The sequence below is a fragment of the Tamandua tetradactyla genome, chromosome 7, assembly GCF_023851605.1.
Source record: "Tamandua tetradactyla isolate mTamTet1 chromosome 7, mTamTet1.pri, whole genome shotgun sequence".
In the NCBI taxonomy this organism is placed as follows: domain Eukaryota; kingdom Metazoa; phylum Chordata; class Mammalia; order Pilosa; family Myrmecophagidae; genus Tamandua; species Tamandua tetradactyla.
The window spans coordinates 167,229,874-167,245,252 of NC_135333.1; positions in this window are offsets into that span (position 1 = coordinate 167,229,874).

Below are 15,379 nucleotides of genomic sequence, written 5' to 3' on the forward strand. Positions count from 1 at the left end.
ACCATCTAACTCCATGTTTGTGTGGTTCGGCTGGGGCCGAGCCTCCTCACCTCCTAGTCAACTGAGGCCCAAGTCATGTCAACTCTAGATTTTGTAGGACCCCAAAAAAGAGACGTCCCCCCTCCACTGGGAGTGCTAACTTGGAGTTGCTTTTGGCTATTTTGCCAGCACTTGATGAGCGCCTACGAGAGTGAAGTCAAAACAAAAGGAAGCAGAGCTGAGTGGGATGAGAGGCAATTCCTGGATGCGTGGTGAGCTTCCTGGATCCTGCTGTGTCTGCCTTTGGAATGATGGCCCAATACCGTCATTTCCTTTTTTCAGTTGGTTTGGATCATTTCTGTTATTTGCAAGGCAGACTCCTGACATATGTAGAGCCTATTGACATTTAGACATGCCCAATTCTAGTTAAAAATTCTTCCTTGCTCCTGTGTCTTACTGTAGTTGCTGTCCTTTTTTTTTTCTTTATAGCCAAAATTCTTAGATGAGTGGTTTACAAATATCATCTCAACATCTTTGCTTCCAATGTGTGCCACTGAACTGGATTGAATGGTGTCCTCCAAAAACTCATGTCTACCTGGAACTTCAGAATATGACCTTATTTGGAAATAGGATATATGCAGATGTAATTAATTAAGCCAAAATGAGGTCATACCGGATTGGGTTGTAAATCCAATATGACCGATGTTCTTATAAGAAGGGGAAAATCTGGTCACAGAAGTAAGATGCCCATGTGAAGACATAGACAGGGATTGCTGTTATGCTGCTGCAAGCCAAGGAATGCCAAGGATTGTTGGTAATGGCTAGGTAGAGGCATGAAAGGATCCTCTGTATTGGTTTGAAACTGCTATGTTCCCCAGAAAAGCTATGTTCTTTTAATCATAACTTAATCATGTGGGGGCACACCTATTGTTTAGGATGGGGCCTCATTTTGATTTGTTAAATCTGAAGAAAGGCTGCCAGCATCTGGGACACCTCAGTAGCATGGGAAGGCATGTGGCTGGCATCTACTGGTCTTTGTTCCTGGTTCCATTGCTTTCAGCTTCTGAATCCAGTGGTTTCCTCTCTAAGCATCTGTGGGCTTTCACTTAGCTCCTCCAGGATATAACTTTGGGTTCTGGCTTGCTTGGCATCTCATGGGAAGGCACATGGTGACATCTGCTGGTTTGTGTGTCTCCAAACGTGCATGTCTAGGTGTCTGCTCTCTCTGTCTGCACACCAAGCATCTTCAAATGACTGTGTCTCTGCAAGCTCTGAAGCAACTGTGTTTTCTCCAAAATGTCTCCCTTTTCAAAGGACTCTAGTAAATTAATCAAGACCCACCTTGAATGAGTGGAGTCAGATCTCCATCTAATCAAAAGGCCGTAACCACAGTTGGGTGTGTCACATCTCCATGGAAACAATCCAACCAAAGTTTCTACCTCACAATATTAAATCAGGGTTAAAAGAAATATAGCTGCTCCCACAAGGTAGGATCAGGATTAAAATATGGATTTTCTGGGGTACATTATAGTTTCAAACTGGTGAAGACCTTTCAATTAGGTTGTTTCCATGGAGATGTGACACACCTGATTTGGTTGGGACCTTTTGATTGGATCATTTCCATGGAGGTGTGACCCCTACCTATTTAAAGTGGGTCTTAATGAGTTTACTCCAGTCCTTAAAAGAGCCGACACAGAGAACAAAGATGAAACCAGACATAGTCATTTGGAAATGCTTAGGTAATAAATGAAATCCAGAGTTTGCCCCAGAGAAGCTAAGAAAAGCCCCACAGATGCTTAGAGAGAGAGCTGTTTGAAACAGAGGCTGAAAGCAATGAACCAGAAGCAAGGACAAGCAGATACTAACCACATGCCTTCCCAGCTGACAGAGGTGTTCCAGAGGCTGGCTACATTTCCTCCCAGAAGGGATCCTTTTGTTGGTTCCTTAATTTGGACGTTTTCAGGGCCTTAGAACTGTAAATTTGTAGCTTAATAAGTCCCCTTTATGAAAGCTATTGCGTATCTGGTCTATTGCCATCCCAAACTGAAACACTCTCCTAGAGCTTTCAGAGAGAACATGGCCCTGCTAGCAAGTTGATTTTGGACTTCTGATCTCTAGAACAGTGAGGGAATACATTTCTGTTGTTTTAAGGCACCAGTTGGTGGTACTTTGTTACAGCAACCCTGGGAAACTAACTTAACAACTGATTGCCATCTGACTTCTGTCCATTCTAGTACCTCAGCCCACTGCAATGCCTCCTCCAAGAACCCCAACTCTCTCCTTAGCAGTGGGACCTGAAGTGGCCATGTTGATTAACTCTCCCAGCAGCTTCTGAACTGTGGACTATTCTGTACTGCTTGACACTCTCCATTTCTCCTGGCTCTCCTCTTACTTCTCTGGCCTCACTTCTCAGTCTCCTTTTGTGTTTGCAACGTCTGGGATCCTCAAGACTCTTTCCCAGGTCTGTCCTCCTTCTCGCACATTTCTCCTGCCTGAACTTCTCTACTCCTACAGGTTTTTTTGTTTTTTTTTTTTTTTTTTGCGTGGCCAGGTACTGGGAACCAAACCCGGTCTCTGGCATGGCTCACGAGAACTCTGCCACTGAGCCACCGTTGCCTGCCCCTCCTACACTTTTAATTACAGTTTAAATATTGTTGCTCCTGTATTAGACAATGCTCTTTGGGTTTCAACAGATTGAAATCTTACCCAAAATGGCTTATATTAAAAAATAATAATTATTTCTTTTTGCTTACTGGAACCCTGCAGTGCTTGACCTGCATCAGAGCCTCCAAGGTCCATCTCTTCCCCCCATCTTACAGTGTTTTCTCCCTCATTCTCAAGAACAGTCTGACTGGTCAAGTACCCATCACTGAACCAATGCCTGTGACTGGAGTGCTGAGTGTTCCAAATGTCCAGATGTGGTTCACATGAGCACTTTCCTTGTAGTAAAATAGAGGGAATTGGTACCAGCTCTATATGAACTAGATAAAAGAGATTCTCTTTGGAAAGAAGTTCCTGTTACCCAAAGAAAAGGAAGGAGTTATTGGGTGGGTAAAAGTTGTCAGCATTTAACACAACTCCAAGCCTAGAATTTCAGCCTAGATCTCTCTCAGGCAGGATTCCTGCACCACTCAATGTCTCTTCTAGGATGTCTCAGGCATCTCTGGCTCAACTTAATTTATTCTCCCTGACAAATCAGCTCTTTCTCCCATGAACTTACTATCTCAGGAAATTTCTCCACATCCAAGCAATTGCTCAGGCTAGAGATCTGCATCATCCTTGATTCATCCTCCCCTTTCTCCATATCCAAAATAAATTTTTGTCATAGCATGTATCATAAATATCTCCTCAGTTCCATTTCTTTCTATCCCTACTTCACTCATCTGGCTCAGGCTACTGCAGTGTCTTGCCTTGATGACTTACTATAGTAGCCTCCCAATGGGCCTCCTGGCCTCCAACTTAGAATCTCTGTCCTCTAATACCTTCTCTACATTGAAGGGAGGTGGGTCTTTTAAAAAGTGATCATGCCATTCACTTGCTTATAGACATGAATGCCTTACCTTCACCTTCAAGATGGAATCAGAACTCTTTAACATGATTTCTAAGTCCCTACATTACAAGGGCCTTGTTTAACCTGAACAATTCTACTTCATGTCATTCTACTCACTCTAAATCTTGGCTGCACTGGAATTCATTTCAATTCCTCAAATTCATGGAGTTCTTTTTTTATCTGAGTCCTTTCTTACCTCAACTTTCCTTTCTCTAAAACACTATCCCTTAACTTCTTTTCCTAAATCCTATTCACTCTTTAGGGCTCAACTTCCTCAAAGCAGCTTTTTTTGACTCTTGGACAAGGTTAGGCAACTGTGGCAGACGTCACTAACTGGCTAACATGAATATCCACTCTCAAACCCCTTCTCCTTGGGACCCATCTACTATAGAGTACTGAAAAGCCAAGTGTTCCCTTTCCTGGCCTCCTTGGACATCAGCAGTGGCCATGTGCTGACCAGATAGGAGGAGAGGCCTGTTGAGGGATTCTGGGAAAATCTTTTGCTTTCCTGATAAAAGGCAACAGCATCTGTGGGCACTTCCTCTTTCCCTGGTTTCTTCTATGAATGCAAACATGGTGCTTGAAATTGTAGCCATCCTGTAGCCAACCATGAAAAAAAGGCCTATGCAATCACAAAACATCAGTCCTGTCCTTGTGGAGCCATTTCATGAACAGCAGCTACCTACTTCCTGATTTCTTGTTTTATATAAAAAGTAACCCCTGTTTATTTAAGCCGCCACCAGTTGGATTTTCTCTTGCTTGTCCTGAAAGTATTCTTAATTAATACAGTGCCCCTGCTATGTGTTATAATTTTTATATTACCCTCCATTCATACACCATTTAAATCTTATACATTTTTTTTTTTACTTAGTTGTCTATCTCCTTAGTTACAATGTAAACTTTAGTACATATCTGTCTTGGTCACCATTGTACCTCCCCAAACCTGAAGCTGGTAACTGATTAATCATATGTGCTGAAAGACTGTTACCTTTCCTGGGCACCATCTCCTCAGTAGCCATGACTCTTCAGGATGCTATAATAAACTTAAAGGAGGCAGGCACTGGTTGACTTATAGAAAGCCAGGTGATTTTGCTGAACGCATTGGCAGAAAGTTTTCAAAGCTGCTGATATTTGACTTCAATTTGAGGGATATGATATGATGGTGGACACTTGTGGGGAATTGGTGATTGATGCCTCTTCTTCAGAGGTTCATCTACTACTCGCCTTCAGCTGAAAGATTTCCAGATTTGATTTTTCAAGAAGGTGAAAATCTAGATTTTTATGGGAATTCTCTTCACTTTAAAGTTGGAATCAAATTAAAACAAATAAAATGCAGCCATATTAAATATAGCTGGAATTCAGATCTGTCCGTGGCTCGTAAGTTTGCATCCTCTTGTCTTAAAGAGTCCACCTGTGGCAGACTTTTCTTATTAATACTCCTCAAGGAAGCAGATACATATGGATGAGTGAAGTGTTCGTCTTTCTGCTTTAGGTTTCTTCTCTCATTAATCTGTTTTCCAGATTAACCTTCATAAAATGCAAATCAGACCATGTTCTTCCTACTTAAACACCAGCACTTGACTTATTCATTACCTTTGTGTTAAATATTAACCCATGAGCATGGAGTCATCTGACTCTTCGTTCTCCTTTCGTCATTCTCCGCCATGCTCCAAGCACATTTTTCTACTTACCGCTCCTTTGAATGGGGAAGTCTCTTCTAATTTTGTTCTTACAGTTCTCTCAGGGTAGAGTGCCTTCCTTCCCATCGCTGCCATCCTAAATCATGCTTAGCCTCCAAGTTCCATGTTTGTTGTTATCTCCTCTATGAAGCCTTCACTGATGTATGAGTCAGAAGGAATGGCTTCCTTCTCTGCTTCCCAGATCACTTTTATTTTATACCACTGACATAATATGGATCTGTTTTAATATAGACCTATTTCTAACTGTCTCTCCAACCATGTTATGAAAAACTCAGAAGTAGGCACCAGGTCTTATTCTTCTTGTATTATCTCTTGTGTCTTATTGCTACTTTGCCCTTTTAACTTAATATTTAATGGGCCTGTGAATGCTCTAGTGTCCCAATTTGAGCTAGAAACTCATTGAAGTTAGAGATTGATCGTACTGGTCATAAGATATCATTCTCTGCTATACCCAGTGTACAGGTTTAATAAGTATTTTTTTTAAATATCTGAATGAGCGCATCAAAGTCAGTAACTTTTGGACAATAAAAATGAGGATATTGTAGAAGACCAGTGTTGTATAATATGCTCTCTTTAAAATACATTTATTCTAAGGATAATTAAACTGTGCTTACTTTCCTTGATTAAGGAGAAATCTTGTCCAATTGTGTAAAAAAAAAAAAAAGCATGAAACTAGAATAACAGGTTTTGAAAGGAAACTCTACATTTGTTGCATTCAAGTACATGAAGCAATAGTGCCTTTGAAATTGGCCCTTCTACACTATACAGAATTGTTTCACAAGTGTTTGAAAGTTTGTTAGACTTTGTGTTTAAGCAGACCAAATTTTATATGTTTGCACTGTGCATTTGCTTAGCAATGAGTACCTTTTCCTCTCTCCTACTTGCATAGGGTACAAAGGCAAACATTGCTGTGCAATTGCATCACAATAATAATTACTACGGCACTAGCAACTTTTATGATATCCATGGAACCCCTGTTGAACCGTCCTTTGGCAAACTGTAATGTGGCTTGATCTTAAATGTGGCAGTATATAGAGGCTATCAGTTAGGAATCTTCGGTTGTAAGAAACAGAAACAGCCTACATTTTAGTGAGATTGTCAGGTAGCTCACAGAATTAATAGGCTTGATTTTCTTAGTTCTGGCAAAATTCTGATTGTAGGTCATTTTCATGCTTTCTCTTCCTTTAGATAAGTGATTTCACAATAAAAGTGCCTTAATTTTTGCCTGGCAGAATATCACATAGGTTCTTTAATTTGAGCCCTCAAAGAGAAATGGGTTTCTCACCATTATCCTGGCTACCTCGGCCTTGAATTTCTTTCTTTCCTATTTTATACTCATTAGGGGGGTGGGGGTGGGGTAACATCGGGAAAGAGGGAGTCTCCGTTCGTATAATAGGCACAATTGCATTTCGAGTTACAAGTGAGTCTCAATTTAAGACAAGCAGGAGGTCAAACTCAGGGTAGTTAATGAGAACCATATTTTTTCTTCCTTGGTGGCTATTAAAATGATAGATGCCAGTGCAGTGGGCTAGAGCAGACCCACCCAGGACCTTGGCTGTTGCCGTCCATCGTTAAATTTCACACATACACTTGTCATTGTACATGAGCTCGGTGTAGCCAAGCTAAGGCCGTGGCCTCTTGGTTGACCTGGCTGTCACCGGGCTGTCAATCCCAAATGAACAAAGAATGTTCCATTATCATTGATTCAATGAGGAACAGCTAGGGAAAGCTGGAGCTGGGTCTTGGAGGATGCGTTCCTGATTCAAGCTAGGTCAGAAGGGCAGCAGTCAGTCAGCAAAGCAAATTACCCTCTGCAGAGCTGTGGGCTCGAAGGTGATCTGAGCAGGCAAAGACCTGCTTACTCAAATGGCCTTCATCTCTAAATCTTGCCTTCCTGTCAATCGTTATGTTTAGTGGCGGTTTTAAAGGCTCTTGTTTTACTAGACAGCAGCTATATCTGGTATTTGAAATCAGACTGGGAGAAAAAAGGAAAAGCATATTGAGAGGGTGAGAGGGTAGAGAGAAGGAGAAATCAAATGGGTGATTAATATAGTGCTGATCTGTTGTCTAAGTTAATTAAAGTGCATGCATTTGTTCATTCACTAATTCACTCAACTAATCTTTATTGAACACTTACTATGTGCCAGACCCCATGGTAGATGCTGGGCTAGGGCTCTTTCTCTGAAGAGGTGGGAATTCTAGCTATACAAACAAATGCATATAACACAACACGACCAATAGCATATTCTGTTGCTTAGATTTAGCGTCGTTTTCTTTTTTTCAACACTTCTTCAGCAACTCAAATTGTCGGGTATTGGGGATGAAGCCGTGCTCCCCATGATGTCCCCGCTCTCACACAGCTTCCACTCTGGCTGGGGGAGGTAGACAACAGGCAAGTATGTTAAGCATATGTCTGATGTTAACATAAGTGGGTATTATGGATTGAATTATATCCCCCTAAAAGACATGCTCCAGTCCTAACCTACACTGCTGTGAATGTGAACTTCTTTGCAAATAGGATCTTTGAAGATTTGTTATTTATTAGTTATTAGTTAAGCTGAGGCCAAACTGGAGTAGGATAGGCCCCAATCCAAAATGACTGGTGTCCTTGTAATCAGGGGAAATTTGGAGGCAGTCAGTAAGACCGAGACAGAAGGAAAAAGAAATGATTCTGTGTTGGAGGCCAAAGTTGAGTTGTGCCATGAGCTAAGGAGTATTATGGATTGGCAGCCACCGGAAAACAAAAACCAGAAGAGAGGCGCAAAATGGGCTCTCTCCTTGAGGGAGTAGCGTAGTCCTGCTGATGCCTGGATTTCAGACTTCCAGCCTCCAGAACTGCAAGATATAAATTTCTGTTGGTTAAACCTGCTGGTCAGTGGTACCTCGTTACAGCAGTCTTGGCAAGCTAAGTACAGGGTGAGGAGGGTGGAGAGTGGGGGGGGACGTGGAGGTGGTTGTTTCACGTGGGGTGATGAGGGCGGGTCCCACGGATAAAATAATATTGGAGCAGGTCCCTGAGGAAAGTGAGGTAGGGAAACAAGCGGACTTCTTGGAAAAGGGCATTCCAGGCTGAGGAGCAGTGGGCATGAAGGCCAGGAGGGCAGGAGCATGCTTGGTGTTCAAGGAAGGAGACGGCCAGTGGGGCTGAATCAGAGTGAGCAGGGGGAGTGAGAAGGAGCTGAGGTCACAGAAGGCAGTGGTGCTGAATTGTGGCTGTGGGGCATTTGGGAAGGCTAGAGAGTGTTGAGAAGAGTGACGTGGTCTGAATGATGTGTTCAAAGCATCTCTGTGGTTACTGCGGAGAGAATAGAGTTTAGGGGGCAGGGATGGAAACAAGAGGAGCAGATGGGAGGCTTTTGTGATAATCCAATGGAAAGGTGATGATGGCTTACCCCAGGTTTATGATGACAGCAAAGAGCGTAGTGGAAGGTGTCACAATTTAGACCTATCTCAAAGTTAGAGCTGCTGGGTTTTGCGATGCAATGGCTGTGGAATGTGAAGGAAAGATAAAAAGGAGAAAAGGATGACTTCACTAAGATAAATAGTTTCTCAATCTGAATTGCCTTTATCACCTTTAATTTTTGAAATCTTTACCTAGTGATTCAGGATATGGCAAGGATCTAATGTAATTAACACTTGTACAATGTTTTACAATAAACAGAATTTCATGCCCATGTAATTGTTGAGTTACCACATAGCATACAATTTAGTACTCTCATTTAATAGATGTCTAATAATGCCAAAGATCCATGGTGATGTTTTAAGCCAATGTGGGCAGACATAACTGGTTCAACCAAAGTCTTGCTTTTAACACCTAATGTCTTTATTCTATTAGTTCCTGGATTTTTATAATGCTGCTGGCTACAAGTAAAAGAAGCCTAGCTCAAACTACCTTAACCTATAAAGGCATTCCTTCTTACAGAACTGCAATTCCAAAGCTAGAGCAAGTACCAGCACAAATGCAACCAGAGCCCAAAGGTGCTATTGAAGACCTAGCATTTTTCTGTTTCATTAATGTTGTCCTTGATACAAGCTTTCTGATAAGGGTGCTTCTATTTTTGTTTAGAAGCTGGCCGCCAATGCAATCGGTGCTTCACGTTTTCTTGATCGAGTAAGAGTGACTCATCTTTCAAGTGTATAATAAAAGTCTTTCTCTTCAGCCTTCCTGGAGCAGTTTACATTGCATGCTCACCCCTGGACCAAACACTATCACCAGGTAAAGTCATGTCCTGATTGGTTTATATCTACCCCTGAATCTGGGGTTGAAATCATGTATGAGTCATGTATGGGGAAGGCAGCAGCAATGGTTAAAGCATGGTCCTAGACAGAAGCATGCTGGGCACATTCTAGAAACAGAAGAAGGCCTGTGTGGCTGGAGGAAAAATGGGGCAAGGACTGAGTAGTAGTGGATGAGGCCAAAGAGTGACAGGGGCCACATCACGCAAGGTCTTATCATCTGAGTGACATGGGGAGCCAGTGTGGAGTTGTGAGCAAAGGAGTGACATGATTTGACTGATATTTTAAAAGAATCCCTCCAAATGTTGTGATGAAGGAAGACTGTAGGAGAATAAGGGCAAAAGCTCAGAGACCCATCCAGAGGCAAAGCCATTATCCTGGCAAGAAATAATGGTAGCAGAGGTGGTGGTGAGGAGTGATTGGATGCTGAATATTTACTGAAGGTAGAGTCAGCAGAATTTCTCAAACACTGGCTGAAGTATGTGAAAGAATGAGTCAAGGATGCCTCCAGTGTAAGGATATTTCCAGGAACCATAATGGGGAAGACTGGAGATGGTACAGGCACTGGAGGCATACGAAAAGTTTGTTTTAGTTTGGACATGTTGAGTTCTAGAAGTCTTTTAGATTCTGTTGTGCTTTGAATTGTTTCTCCCAAAAGACAGTTAAGTCCTAAGCCCCAGTCCCTATGAATGTGACCTTATTTGGAAATAGGACCTTTGCAGGTAAAGTCAAGTTAAGAAGAGGTCATACTGGATCAGGGTGGGTCCTCAATCCAATGACTGGTGTCCTTATAAGGAGAGGGAATTTGGACACAGAGATGGAGAAACTCAGGGAGAAGAAGGCCATGTGAACATGGAGGCTACAAATCCAGGAGCACCCAGGGCCAGGAGACGGTCGAAGAGACAAGGAAGGAGTCTTCCCTGGAGCCTGGGGAGAGAGCATGGCCCTATTGACACCTGGATTTCAGTCTTCTGGCCTCCATAACTGTGAGAGAACACATTTCTCTCGTTTTAAGCCACCCATTTAGTGGTACTTTGGAAACTGATATAGAGGCTAAAGTGGGAATCTTGAGCAGGCAGTGTGGTCTTTGGGGAAGCCAAGGCTTGACATGTAAGTGGGAAATGTCAGCACATGCATGATATTTAAATCCATGAGACTGGATGAGATCACCTAGGAGTGAACGTAGATGAAAAGAGGACAAGTTTGAGCCCTGGGGCACTTGAACTTTTCAAGGTTAGGGAGGAGATGGAAACCAACTAAGAATAAGTGAACAGTGACAGAAGTGAGAAAACATGGTGCCCTGGAAGGCAAGGGTGGCATGGTGGAGGGAGTGGTGGATGTGACAAATGCTGCTCTGCACAGGCTGCTGGTGACCTTGAACCAGTGGAGTAGAGGGTCCAGTAGAGTGATTTACTATTATTATTATTATTGTCATACAGATGACTTTTAAAGGCCTTAATCTAAGTACTTTTCTTTAAGTATTCTGGTCTTTGAATATTGCTAATGGCTTATAGCAAAATAATCTATTTTTTTTCCTTTTTTTGGAGTATTTTCCAATGCAGAGTGCCGTGGGAAATGGAATCTTCCTTTGAATCATGGTTTTCTTAAGAATATCTGCTATTCAAATATAGGAACAAAAAGGATAGATAAGTGAAGAATTACTAATATAGATGGCTAACATTTATTGAGAACTATGATCAACAGATGGACTCCTCCATTTATGGCTCACAACCTGTGAAGTAGATGCAGTGATTATTATCAGTGCCTTGGGGAGGTGGCTGAGGGTCAGAGAGGTTACATTTCCTACCAAAATCTCCACTGCTATGACTGGCAAGGAGGCAGAGCAGCGATTTGACCTGGGTCCGTTTTATACATTTGTAGAATTAGTTCTCCAGATACTGCACATTATGGTTTGAATTACAAAATTTAGTTTATATAAAATGTATGGGGCCTCATACAATTGTAAGTGATACAAAACGTTTGTTGAATTTGCCCGATTGATTTGCACCATTGGGTAAATTGAGGTGCCCACGCTGTCCTGGCTCACAGAATCCTCTGGCCCCGCTTCTCCCCGATGAGATGCTTTTCCCCTTCTCTCCCCTACACCAGACAGACACAATTTCAGGTTGCCTGGTTTAAAAGCAATTATACCTCTAGAGAATCTTGTTGTCTCTGATTTCTTAGCGGTGGTTGTTTATAGAATTACTGCTCAGATCCCTTTAGCTCAAAATGAACATGCCAATGAAACCGAAATGAGAATCTGCACTTCTAAATTGGATTATCGGCTTCCCTAGTGTACCAGTTTGCACCGTTCCTCCCTCGGCAAAGTTGCCAGTGATTCTCAGCAGTTTAGTTTTACGGCTTATGTTGGATGGTTGGGGCTGGATGCATCTAGTTAACTTATTAGTTATGCTGTGTCTTGGGGCTGACTGTTGCCACAGTAACAGACCAACCAACTTTCCTAACCTGTTTAAATTGCTTCTAAATCTTTTTATTTTAAACTGTATTGAAAGGAGGCAAGATCCAACTATCAATTCTAAATTAGTGTGCTCCAATGTAAATTTTTTTTTAAAACCCAGAAATTATTCTCTTGCTTCTTTCTCTCCTTGCCTGTTGGGGAAACACTGTTCATTGTAGAATGGAGTTGAAATCAATATGGCTATTTTGATACAATAGCAATTCATACAGCATGTTTCCATTGCTAACTATTTTTGCTTGGCACTAGCATAATTGACTAATGTCAACAGCGCTGGCAGATGGATTAGTGTTTATCCGTTAACTGCTGCTGCCGAGCTATGCAGAGGAGACAACACAATGGAGTGTTTTCATGAGCTTCACAAGAAGAGTGGGTGGGTAGCTTAATTTTCCCCAGAGCAGAGTATTAAAAGAATTAGCATGCTTTCTAGAAGGTAGTATAGGTCTCAGGTAAGTCAGGCTCAGGTAAAATTCGAGTCAAGGTACTTTTTAATTTCTAGAAAAGGATTTAACTAAAAGATTTCTTTAGGACGTGTTTTTAAAAATATATTCCAAATACATACTTGCCATTCATAATTAAATGCTAAGAAATAACTCACGGCTTCCCCAGGATTTTAGATAAAAACATTAATTATGGAAACTCTCAGCAACCTGACGTTAATGTTAAAGAAACTAAGCATGGCCTAGCTGCCTTGACCCATGACCAACTGCATGCAGTTGGAGGATAATTTACTCCATTTCATGGGAAGAGGAAAAATGCTGATGGAGCACACGCCACTTTTGCCAAACTCTTGATTGGCCCATTCTCTTTCAGGGGTCCTTTGACTTCTCTGCCAAGGGAAATAAAATTATGGCAACACGTTGGCATCTGCTAATGAGAACACAGAGGCCAAATGGGAAAAATGGAATACAGAGTCTTTATTGGTGGGTTTAGCACTCTGTTTTGAAAAGATACTATGGACCAAACACCACTCAGCCTCCAAGATAGAGTAGAAAGTTTTCTAATTCCTTAAGAGAGTCTTAAAAAGTAGGAACTAAAGCCCAGGGATCTAAGCTCACTGGTGAGCCTAAACTACCAGGACTCACCCACCCTTATGGCCCCCTGACTCCAGCAACCCCGGGCTGAAGTCCCAGACTCAGCCCTGGCTGCATGTTGTCATCACCTGGATAACTCTGAGAAATCCTCACACTGTCTACACCTCAGATCAGTGTCTCAGCACTCTTGGTTTTTTTTAAAGTTTCCACATCCCCAGGTTAATGTGCAATCAGGGTTGAGAGCTACGGGATTAGAGATTCTAATATCCCAGCTGCCCTAAGGAATCTTCACTGTGCAGAAATTCACTAATTATGTGGAGAAAAGCATATTTCATGGTAGTAAGAACCAGAAGAAAATATTTTCCATGATGATTCTGCACATTTTTAATGACGAAAACATTTTTAAAATAAAGTAAGTGTTGGGCATAGATGTCATAACGACAGATACCATTGATTCTGCACCTAACTTGGAACAAGGGCCATAGAAAGTCTTATGTGTTACTTCCTTTAATCCTCAGGCATGCCTTTAGGTAGCTGGATTTAGCCACATTTGACAGATGGAGAAATAGAGACTCTGGGGAAAATAAGCAGGGCCTCACAGCTGGTGGAGTCATAAGTGGAGTGGAGAAATTCCCAAGCTTTTTGCACTATACTTCACTGCTCTCCCCAGCTTAACTTTAAAGAAAAGTTGCCTAGCTTTAGGCTTCATCCTCATTCATAGCCATCTCTCAGAGCCATAGAAACAAGGGCACTGATCTGTATTCTTCATATTATTTCTAATTGCCTCTATTTCCCTCTTTATGACTCCCTCTCCCCTTTTCCTTTATTTTCCTCTTATTACATTCTGCTTTTTTTTTTTTTACTTCCCTACTAAAGCCACATTAGAATATTTTTAATTGCTCCTGGTAAATGCTGCTGCTGGCACACTGAATACTCTTCCACCAGTATTTGCATACATTCAACTCCCTGCGCATATTTCATGGAACAGACGGGGAAACTGAGGTGAAGCAACCTCATGGTTTCTCCAAGATTTGAAATACTTCTCCCCACGTAAGAATTTGACCATGCCTTTTCCATACAGTAAAACTTTACTCTTGTTAAAAGGCATCCTGCTATAAATGTCAGGGGGAAAGTAAAAGGGGAGAAAACGGCTGTTGGTTTCTCTAGTTGGCAATTTGTCTACCTGGATAAATACCAGTTATTTATGTTTTTCTGGGGTAACTCCTGGGGGTGCTAGGTTTATGACCTGAAATGATGATTTGAAGACTGGTAAGCACATGGAATTCCTGAAGAATAATGCTTTTGTCTGCAAATGGATGATTAGCTGCAATTGAGATTCCTTTTTCGATATACTGCAGGAAAAGACCTATTAAACTATCAATAGACTGCATCCATTTAGATAGCATTGAGGCAAAGATAATTGGTGAGTTTCTCAATTTTCCATGTCCCTCCTCCTCCTGACTTATCTTATGAGTGTTGCATAGTAATGAAAAAGGTCATAATGAACAACTGCGAGGCAGAGCATATTCCAATGTTGCTAAGAGTTTCTTTTCTTTCTTACAAAATTGTTCCGTTCTTCTTCCCCGTAGTCATTAGTCTGTGTTTTGATGCTAAAACAGAATTAGAAAGTTGGCTATCCATAGTTAATACATGTTTACTATGCCAAATGATTTCTTGCTAGAGAAAATAATGGCAGGAGACAGTACAAGAGGGCTTCAGTTCTGTGACTCTCAATTAGCAAATTCACATTAGTTACTTTAGTCACCTACATAGAAAGGTGGCATTTTTAAATTTATAGCTGCGATAAGGCTATGGAGTGGAACAGCACAGCAGAATTTATTCAAATGGCATTTCTCAGGATATTCAAGGTATTTACTGCATTCCTTTCTTTCTTTAATAATTAAAAGGTGGAAGCAAAATTGTAACAATTCTGCTGAGAAAATAATGATTCTAGCAGCTGCAAATCTGAAAAGTCAAACCAAACAGTTGTCCAATATGGCAATGGCCATTGACATTTCATAAAAAAAAAAAAAAAAGACTGATATTATTTATCATTTGGGAACATGTGATTATTTGTAGTTGCTACATTGAAAATAGTCCAAACAGTTTGATGGCAATCAGAGGTAATGTATGGCTTGCCTCAAGAATGATAGGCCTGTGTCTGTTCCTTGAAATCATTAAGCCTCATCTTCTCTCTCCTATATAACCCCATGTTGTGCCAGAGCCATAGAATTTTCTTCCTGCTACTTTTTATTTGTGGTATTTATGTGTTTTATTGATTATGTGACATAATAAAACATAGCAACTTGGGGCCGTATGCGCTATATATTTTGCTCAACAGCAATGCAGGAGGTTAGGGCTCTGCTCTCCAATTGGAGAAACATCTTGCTGGGATATAAATAGA